The 11,355-nt window shown below is 38.3% G+C and overlaps 1 protein-coding gene across 1 annotated transcript in view; it reads right to left on the reverse strand.

The window, feature by feature from the left end:
• The window catches only part of PPFIA1 (protein tyrosine phosphatase, receptor type, f polypeptide (PTPRF), interacting protein (liprin), alpha 1), a gene marked incomplete at its 3' end in the record, with an annotated part of 47,548 nt that overhangs the window by 26,544 nt on the left and 9,649 nt on the right, over nt 1-11,355 (reverse strand). The window lies entirely within an intron of this gene.

Genomic DNA, 11,355 nt, shown 5'->3' on the forward strand with positions numbered 1-11,355 from the left:
TCTCCAGAGGGTTAGAATCAGAATGTTCTAAGAGTTAAGCGCTTGGGCTCAAAGCCCTCTAAAGGCTTTCCCTTCAAATTCAATAAAGCTTTCACCAAACCAAACAGAACTAAAGTGAAATAATACACAGAGCGAAAAGTTATCAGGGAACAGGAATTGAGCTAACTCACATCAGCTACTGCATGTTTATTACAGTGAGCATTGAGACTAGTCAAGATTAAAGAATATATTTCTACATTGTGGGGTTTCTGTCAGGAAGATATGATAGGACTCAGTATGTGAAAGAGCCCCTACATCCTAAACCATTTCCACTCTTTATCAAAAGCCTCAATAAAAATACATTAAAGGCATTTAATTGGTCTATAAACTCAGTGAGCATACGCCAGATAGAATAACAGATACAACTACACACAACATTTATAAGCAAATACTGAGCGTAACCTTATCTACCCACTTATTCTGGTAAAATTTAAGTTGCAATCTGAACTATGTTAGAAATTGTTATTAACAGTAGTGTGAATGTGAACAACTCCATACTTTAGAAGAGGGATTTGTAGGAAACTGAAGGGAAAAAAAACCCCTTGTGTCATCAATGCAACTTAGAATGTGAAAATAAATACACACTGGTCATTCCAATGGCCAGTGAACGCTTTAGAAACATTTGTATAAGAAAACATTGAAATGCCGGTAAATAAATTAGGCTTCTCTATTGTCTAAAGTCAGGAAAACACTAATAAACAAAAGTCATGTCTAATAAACAGTTGATTAGTACAGCTGAGCTGGTGATGATCAAGACAAGATGAACAAGACAAATGGCCAACTAAGATCAACATAATACTGTAGAGACATTATGTGCACAAACACCATTTCTCAAAGTCTTCCAAACTCTGCAAGATACAGTGCTTAACAGGCAGTAACTGTTACGTAAAGCATAAGTAACTTATGTTTTACTTAAGTAATAGTCAGTAAAACGTATCAGATAAAAACTTAAGATGGAGCTGTTTTACAGTAAAATTCCAAGTGACAGAACACACATGCTTAAGAACAAAACACCACGTCAACTAATTATGCTAGCACATCTGCAAACTCTAACTTGCAGCCAAAATCAGCAGACATAGTCAAAAGATACTGTCTGCAAAAGACACTGTCTGCAAAGTCCAAGATTAATTTGGTAAACTTTATTCTAAAACATACATGTGACTGGAAAGACCAAGAAGAAGTTGCACAATAAATACCTACAGTGAATTCCTTTGGAATTATTAATGTATGAGGCTTTTAAAAGTTGCTATGAAAGGACAGTAATACCACCATCACAGATGCAGAATCCACCTCCAGAATCCCTCTTCCCAAATGAAAATCTCTTCATTAGAAGAAAGATCCAGGAGAGTCCCCCTACTTCATCACGAAATGACTGCAAGGAAAATTCTTTACCTCTTTTCCTTTTTCAACTGCTAAAAAGACCCCTATTTGATTTGTCTAACAACTATACTCATGTAAGTATTTCACTGCAGTATTAAGAAAAACCCTGCCCTATTATTTTCAAGTAGAAAATCCCTGGAAATACACTTACTAGAATAACCTGGTCTGTAAATGCAGGTACTGGAACTTTTAAATACACAGAACAAGCAAAGGAAAACTTACTTCAAGCTCCACAGGAGCCAATGGAAAAAATTACTCTGAGTTTTCCCTGCAGAACACTCCTTCATGTCCAAACTTCTCCCATACCTTCAACATCCCACCTGTGGGAGCTTCCAAAACTCCCAGGCAACCAACAGCACACATCCCATTTGCTCCAATCCAACACAAGCTTAGGTAAACCACAAAGTGGTTCCAAAGTCACGGTTCTTCACAGGCCATCCCTACTTATCTTTATGTATTAGATAATGATGTACCACTGAAACTACTAGGAGTACTAATAGATTCAAAGTGTTCACAGAAGAGCATCATATGAACTTATTTTCTTGGTGGCTTTTTGCCCATTTCAAATTAGCAATCTAATAAAACCCTCAAAATGCCAACACTAACATTTACAACTATCAACATGGAATAAGAAAGCATGGAATGGGAAGTTCTCTATTTTTCCAGTCTCTATCTCAAGTCTGGCAAATAGGATAAAGAAAGCATTAAAGACTACCAGATGCTGTTTAATCATCCTTTCTCAACCTAAAAATCACTGCATAGCATTAATATACATTTTATTATCTGTATAAGCTTCATCTTCTGAAAAACAGCTGTGTATTTGAAGTCTATTCACTCTTCAAACAATTATAGTACAGAGAGTTCTATTCCATTGCAGACTTCTGTGCAAATATAAATTGTAGCACAAACATATCCTAATTATGACACAAACCATCACACTGTCAGATGACCCCAAAGGAACAATGCACACAGGAATTTTCTTTGCTGCTGCATAAATAGACTGACACATAGTTCTGGCATTGCACAATATCTCCACTGCTGTTTGTTTTGGTAAAATATGGTTGCTTTGAGCCCCATAAGTTGCCCCCAGTTTCAGTTGACAATGCCAAGAGAGATGTCTTTCTAGTTTTAATACTTACCTTCAACAGTAGATAATTTGTGATTTCCTCAAGCAGTACAAAAAGGAAACTACTCACAAGTTTATAATCTCAATAAAGTTTGAGTTGTCTCTTAATTTCTTCCTTGGCATTAGGTGAATGTAGAGAAAGAATTAAAGGAAAAAGAAAAATCCCAAGCAACTTTTCTACTTATCCATAAAACTGTATTACTCTTCTGTAATTAAAAGAGATTGAGAACATCAGAATGAAGTTTTGCTCTGCTTCTGAATAATAAATACCCATCTCCGAGTATGACAAGAGTGAGACACAGAATAAGCACTTGAGAGCACTTACAAGAATCAGTCAGAGTGCCAAATATATCAGGCAAGCATCTCTTGTTGATTAGAACTTAGTGACAAACACCCCTACGGTATCCTAAACCGAAATGTTTACTGAAGTAACTTTCTCAATTCACTGAATCATTCCAAATACAACACTCATGCTGCCAGAAATACATACTCTGAACAAAAAGCTAAATTCAGCAAAGTAAATTCGCTACTTTTCAGCAATACATTTGCTGAGGGGGTTTATTATCCTCTAACTCCATGATTTTTCAAAGCAAGAGCATTTCTTCCACATCAACCTTCAGAACTGACCTTCAACCTTTAGTATTTTAGCGGCCACAACAAAAACATCCTTCCAGAGGTTGGATCAACTAGTGTCTAGCTGTCAAGCCCATACATATTGCATGGCTGAGCTGACAGCACTTGGTTATGTGCAGAATCGTGGCTCAGGAACAGGTCTCTTCATGTTTATTACAAGCATAATTTATAGGTTACATAGATAGTGGTACAACACAAAACAATAAATGCTACATGACAGGAAAGACAGTATTTAGCTTAGGGGAAAACTTGAAAGAAACAGAGGTAATCCCTGAAAGTCTACTAACAAACTGTATATTAGGGATGCTCTACAGACAAAGAACTAAGTTTGCTTGAAATTTGCTCTAGCAAAAAGAATTTATTCTACAATAAAATGCAACACCACTCAAGTGCGTAAGGAATCATGGATTATAGGCAACAACATTCCTAGAAAGCTTAATTAAAGGATGAAAAGATACAGAAAGAGAAACATACTTGAAATTCATCAAAGAAAATACTATTAAATACTCTTAATATAGTATCTTCTGGCAATACAAGGATGGAGATGCAAGTGTTGCATCTTTAGGAACATCTCTGCCAGAAACATGTGAGTGGAATTTATCTGTTTAATCTCCAAGTAATATTCTGTTTCACTGTTAACATTCTGTTCCATACCCTGCATATCAAACAACCTACTCAAAAACCTGAGAAGCTGAAGAGAGCATGAAAAGAGCAACTGGGCAAAGCGTAGGCCATTGGAGATGAGAAACCAACAGAATCCTAGGTAAGTTTCCATCGCATTACATAGACTCCATATAACCCACAATTATTCCAATTGAAGCGTGCATGAAAATGAAAACATATACTCTTAAAAATAAAGAAACCTAAGAAACTCTAAGCTTACCAGGGTATTTCATAGCCACTTCATTTTAAACCTAAGGGTTCTAGATAGCACACAGTGACCCAGGATATTTGGAAGTTCCTAGCAAGCAAATTTTTGTACCTATTAAGTCACGCCAGTTTAGGGTTGGTTGGTTGTTTAAGCTAGCAGTCAGAATTACACAATAGTTCAAGGGTATTTTAGAGTTAAAACTGAAAAGAACTGACAAGTTTTACTCCTTAAATCCAGCCAAGGGAACATTTACACACTCTTTAACAACAGTAAATCCAGGACAAATAACAAGCAACGCAGATTCCACTTTGCCTGTTCTACATAATGAATTACATTGCTTCCAATCTTTCCATATCTCTGGCGTGTGCTAATGGGAAAGAAAAAAATGTCAGCCTCAAATGTATAAAGAAAAATACTTTGCTTTTCGCCTTCATTTCCAGTAAGCATCGAGCGGCCTGGATTTCCTAACCTGGAAACATAAAACTCATTTCAAGCATTAAGAGAACCAGTTCAACGAAATAAATTTATCTTTTGTTCTCAAAAACCCAACAACTTAAAAGGGAATGTAAGAAAATATTTAAAGTAGTATTAAAATACGTTTATGGGGGTTTTCTACTAGAGCTAACTACCCACCAGAGTGAAAATACAGTCATTATAAGCTAGAGCGTATCAGCCTCCTTTCCTATCTCTCCTTATGCACAAGACAGTTTATAACTCAAAAGACCACTACCAAAACACAAACGGAGATTTCTTTACTATTAAAAAACTCTCACGTTCCAACTAGTGGCATTGAGATGTTTCAGAACATTTAATACCACCTTTGGTCAACTCTCAGAAGTTCCTATTTTCCTTGACTCAAAGAACATACTTTCTTTTACCTCCCTCTGGCAGAAGCTGTAAAACTGCATGAAAACACTCAAGCAGAATATTGCTGCCAGCTGACAGACAGTGACTAATTCTAAGCCTGAGAAACTTACCATTCCAGCCTTCTTTTTCAGTCTGGCATTCTTCAAGCTTACTTCTTGAAGTGACCTATCTAGGCTTTGTCATTAACACTGCTCGATCCTGAACAGGCAATTAGGTTTTAAAGTGTTTACAGTTGCATAATGTTATTGCTCTGGAATGAAACTCCCAGTTTCCAGTCCACTTAGGAGCTGAAAGTAAAATCAACTGCCTAGCTTTGACAAGCAATGAGCAAAAGAACTCTTAACACACAACCAGTAGGTTCCAAACACATGCCCAAGAGCAAAATGGAAAAGCTTATAGTAAGACCAAGTCTCCATGGTAATAAATAGGTTTCCAGTTACCTGAGTTGCTTAAATTTATGCACTGAGCCTGCACTACAAAGCACTAAATCTGGACTTCATTGCAGGGAGCTTTCAGGAAGCACTGCATGCTGAAGTGCAAGAAAACATACATGAAGGGTGGTATTTGGCAGCTTTATAAGAGGAATGCAGAAGTCACAGGAAAAGGGCAGTAGAAACACATCAGTTCCATGTTCTCCCTCCTGTAGTTCCCCTTCCGTATTTGGCAGCTTTATAAGAGGAATGCAGAAGTCACAGGAAAAGGGCAGTAGAAACACATCAGTTCCATGTTCTCCCTCCTGTAGTTCCCCTTCCCTGATCTAACATATTTCTGATAGACATGTTCTATTTTGGGTGGCAGGGGTAAAAGTACCAGAACATGGTACTCAAAAGTACTCAAACATGGCTGGACTCAGCCTCTCAATCCTTGTAGGATCAGAGGTTTTCCTTTCACCACATTAATCAATACTTAAACTTTACACATGCTACAGAACAGTTTGGAAAGTGAGCCTGTAAACCCCAGTACACAGAGCAAAGCACAGGTTAAGGACAGGCAAACAAGAGCCACCTACACTCAAACCATTAACTACAGCCTGTATAAACCATCCAGACTAGCACAATCATTACCACCTATACTCTTGCATTTAATTTTCTCTAAACCCCATTAAACAGTGCTGTTATGCATACAGGACTAGGGGCAAAGCCTCATGCAAAAATGTATCTTTGTGCATCACTGGAGAGGCAAGTCACTGATTATCTACTGTACTTTGCACTGCAACGTACACATGGCAATCTCTGAGGATCTTCCAAGCTCTGCCATTAATTAGACCTACATACAACACAGTGAATACAACAGTCGTATGTGCAACAAATAGTATCTGCAAGACCGCTTGCTGGTCATGTGCTGAAAGACAAAACTAAGCCACAGCTTCACTCTACAACTTCTTTGTAGGTCTGTGGAATCAAGGAAAGATTTAAACAACGTCATGTTCCAAGTGAGACAATTTCATCTAGTTACTCCTCTTTCAGTCTAACAACTGGTAGTTTGCTAAGCATTTTTCTGTAGGGCAACGAGCTCTGTGATCATTGAAACATTAAGAATCCATCATTTTTCCAGGTAATTTCTTAATCTTTTCATCAGCCTTAACAAATCGCTGCCAGCATCTGAGGCTTGTTCAAAGTACAGTGGATGACACAGGGTATCTTTTTAGAATCCCAGACTGGTTGGGGTTGGAAAGGACCTTAAAACTCATCCAGTTCCAACCCCCTGCCACGTGCACGGACACCTTCCAATAGAGCAGCTTGCTCAGTTAACCCAGAGTGGACACAATCCAGTTCTTCTACAGCCTTTTTAATGCAGCCTTACTTTTAAAGCTACTGATCTGTACTAAAGATTACTTATGGAACCAGTTAACTATACCAAAGTACTTACTTACTCCCCAAAGGTTTTCTCCAAATACTCTACTGGGGGTTGAACCCTGCAACTTAACAGAATACACAGACAGTAAGAAATGAACTAGAAATAGTTTCTAGCTTTAAGCTATTTCCTTCTCTTGTCTTTGTAAAATACTTCTAGAATGTTGTCCCTCCTTAGGCAACACTGTGAATCTTCTGAGTAAGGAAGTCCAAAAGCAGAACCATTACAACAGCTGGAAGGTAACAGCTGCCTAGCAGCAAGCACAGGAAATACAGAAGCACTCTCCACTCTTGCCTGAAACTAGGCATCTATTCTTCTATCACATGGCTATAATCTTTTCATTGTGGTGGTTATGCAAAGTGTTCCACCTTAGCTGGATGTACATGAACACATCCCCTGAAAGGGCAGATAGGGAACAAAAGTATTTGAAACCATTACCAAGCTTGTTCAGCTTGGGAAAATGTACAAGATCAGCTAAAATATGTATCAGGAAAACTTTAGTCATCATTGAAAAACAGGCTTTTCAACTTGGGATGTGTCTGGCTATGGAGTGCAGAACTAACTGTTGAGAGCAGTCAATAACAGAGTAATCCTTTCCAATACTGTGCCAGTCCAACTACCAGTACTCCAGAACACTACCTTAACAAAGAAATAAGTTCACAATACTTGGGGGGTGTTTGAAAAACAAATGCCTCTCAGTTACACTCCAACTCAGTGAATTCTGAGGGTTTCACAATACGAATTACCACATTCCTGCACCCCTAGCCTAGTCTATTTTGATTAGTAACTAATACACTAAGCAGTAGCACAACTTCTTAGTTGTAGCTTTAGGCATCTCCATTTTTGGAGTCCATGTCAGTGAAGAAACCTACCCACACCCATACCCACTATGGCAAAAGGAGAATACAGTTGTACTTAATTAAAAAGGAAGAATCCTGCATTACCAGTTTGACAAGCTATGGGACAAAACCAGTCTCCATCTTTAATATGACACTGGAGAGCTTTCATTTCAGTTTTTCCACTCAACATAAAGTTGGTCAAGATGTCCTGGGATCCCATACACAGCATACAATGCTCCCCAAAAACACCAAATTGTTACACTACTGCAAGATATGCTGAGAATATTTAGCAAGGTCAGTATTCCTCCTGGGACACACCCCCCCCCCATTACGGGTGCCCAGGAACTACTACAAAAGCTATAGCAAGATCCTTTATGTCATAAACAACATTGCACTATCAGTTTCGACGGGCAAGGGAAGAAAAAGCAGTGTCTTTCTATCAACTCTACACATGCTGCGATCACAAGAAATAGCACAAAATTCTGGCTCAGCTCTCTTTTAATATGAAATTCCCATGAGGTTTAGGAATTCAAACTGGTTTAATCCTAAATACTGCGTTCTAATGCGTTTAAAAAATTCATCCTCACATGACTAATACTATTCTTTTGGAAACAGAGCCAGGACAAGATCAGTCATGCATGATCATTTCAGTGACAAGATACTTCTGCTTGCAAAAGCTGCAAGCAGCAGCTGAGGCACTGCCCTGCCCTATTCTAATCATTCATCTTGGCCTCTAGTTGTCAGGTTTAGCTCTGTGGCTAGTAGTTGTAAAGTACTTTTTCACACTATGTTAAAAGGGAATGCTTGGGAATATCTGAATAAGGCTGGCCAAGCCACCCTCATTAAACAAGCATCAACACGTACTTCCCCCTCTGTGCTCTCCTATTATATATATTTATTTATTTTGTCAAGTGATGAACACTTCAGTCTTATAACTTGAAACTTGTTTAAGCAAGTAATACTCAAGGAGGACAGACACATGCCTAAAAAAAATTCAACTTACAGGCTCTTTACATTTTCTATTTCTTTGTACTCTGCCATCCCAGTTTACATGCTAAGTGTATTTACCAGGCTAACTGAAGCTAAATATATCCAAATCTGCAATATTCAGAATAAATGCAACTGGACCATTCCATGGAAAAGTTGTTCACTTTTTACAAATAAAGGCAACTCAAGGCCATGCAAAAAGAGTAGTCTCAGATCTTGCAACAGACAAGAGAAAAACTTGCCTCACCAACATAAATTATGTGTCAAAGAATTGGTTTATGGGGTTTTCTTAAAGCTTTTTAACTTTCAAAGTAAATTTTGTCTGCCACAAAAGATGCCCATAATCAACAGTTCCAAACTTCGTAACTACCTGAACCCAGAAATCATGTTACATCACAAAACAAAACCAGGGATATGAGTAACACTGAAAGGCAGGGAAGGACAAAAAAGAAAGAAGAGACAAGACAACCTGTTAACATGCTGTAACCAGTAACAAGTGCTGAAGCAGAAGATGGATTGGCAAGGAACCTGGTCTGAGGAGATGAGAAGCTCCTATTCAACACCAGGCTGCAAACAAGGGAAAGATGAAGCAACAAGGAAATAACTGCAGCCTCCTAATCCATTGAGGCATGGGCATGCTTGGCCCATTTCTCCTCTACTGCCTCCCAGGACTTAACCTTTTATAACCATTGCACAAGTTACAGAAGAGTTATGCAGTGTCTGAAGACTACAGTTCCAACAGGGGATCAGAGCTACACTAACCAATACTCCAGGAAGGAAAAAGGACAGCTTCTTTCCTGCATGGACAAGCAGCGAGAGCTAAAACCCTAAAAAACTTTTTCAGATCCATTTTACATGAAGTAATTCCAGATTGTTAAAACAAAGGCTCAGCTTTTGGAAGATGATGTTGCTGAACCACACCCTCAAAAGACATTCTGAAAACTCAAGCTGCATGTTCTGAAAGACATAAATTACAAGATGCACCTGCCTCGTGCTCTTCAACGCAAAGCTAAAAGAATGTTAGGTCCTTCCAACCTCTTCCCCCATCAACTACAAGGAGGTGATAATACTGCATGAAAAATACATTACTTGGAAATAAAAGTAAAAAACCCACCCCAAAATTCAGAGTGGTATCCCAAGGCATCTGCAACATTATCTAAACCAAGCTCTTAATCATTCACCCCAATGTAATATGGCAAATAGAGGAGCTTTGAAGAGAGATTCTGAAGTTAAAAGCTTACCTGAGACATGCATGAACACGAAAGAACCACAACCAGATTGACCCATAAATCCAAGAGCACCCTCCATACATGCTCTGCTGTTCTGAGCTTGGTCTCTCAGCTGTGGAGTCATCCTTTACTCCTATAACTAGGTTATCTGGAGAACTTTAGTACTACAGGTAACTCTTTTGAACAATTGAATCCCGTTTAATTTTTTTTTTTATTACCTTTGATTTGGGACAATAGTTTCTTTTATTTCTGGGTTTCCAAATTAAAACACAAAAGGTAGCCTATGTCTTAAATCCTAGTAGTAGCAAGAGATTCAAGTGTGAGATGTCAGGACTTCCAATACAATACACAAGAGAACCTTAAAGAATATGAAGTTACGCCGAGTTCAGGTGTCCCTGGGGAACAGTAAACCCATAAATCTTCCTCAAGCACAAACCACAGTGAAAAGCACAGTTAGTAACAGAACTAAGGTGCAGTATTGCTCATTCAGTAAGGTTAACAGAGACCCATGAACCCCACCATGGTAAAACACCATTTCAGCTACTGGGGTTCCCATTTATGGACGGCAGTGCTAAGAAGAGGAGAGTCTGGACTATGACATTCCACTGGCAAAAGCATGCATTGCCAAATTATTTATGTGACAGGCTCACATTTGACATTTGAGAATCCACAACCCAACCCCACAAATCCACAATTTAAACCCTGCCATTGAACGAGTCAGAAGTCCTTCCAGATGCATGCAGCAGAAATCCCTTTCCCCCCTAGTTTTCTTTTTTAAAACAATTTTGATTTACACAGCAAATAAGCTTTCAGAGCAAGCATTTTGTGAAGCACACACTAAAACAAGCAAGCGATTCTGCTTTCAGATATCTCTCTCCCTCTTTGATGGCTTGTTTCATGATCATGCTCAGAAATGGTGCTAAAGCAGCTTAATAAAATTGGTTATTATTATTTACTGAGATAACCATGGATCCAGGAGCATTAAAATGACTCAGTACCAGTAAAATAACAGGATTTTATGATCCTTTTTATGGAGTGAGCCCTCTCCACATGAAAGAAAGTTTTAGCTTTTAGACCAAGGATTTGGGCAGCCAAAATTCCTTTTCATGTCATTCAAAACAAACACATTTCTCAGTACAGGAAATTGTCAATGTTGAAAAGACAACTATTAATAAACTTCAACTGCAAGGTCGTGTCTTTACATGAACATTCACCATGAGATCTTTCAACTATACATCGAGCCAGCCTAAACTTCGTATAGGTCAACACTAATTCTTTGTTTAAACTGCACACCTTAAGGAGGCTTTGTTTTGGTTTTTTAACTATGTATATTATTCAGCTTATATAATTATATCCTTACCCTGTGCACTGTTCTGTGAATTTGAGGGGGGAAAAAAAGAGTCTCACTTCTTTCAACAGTAAAGATTTTATTAACCCATGGTCTACAGTCTTTATGCAGTTTTACCAGGTATTCTACGCTGCAATTCTTTATAAAAAGATAAATATGCATTTAAAAACAGTATTTCCCTA

This window comes from Nestor notabilis, unplaced genomic scaffold (genome assembly GCF_000696875.1).
Source record: "Nestor notabilis isolate BGI_N333 unplaced genomic scaffold, ASM69687v1 scaffold7374, whole genome shotgun sequence".
NCBI lineage: Eukaryota > Metazoa > Chordata > Aves > Psittaciformes > Psittacidae > Nestor > Nestor notabilis.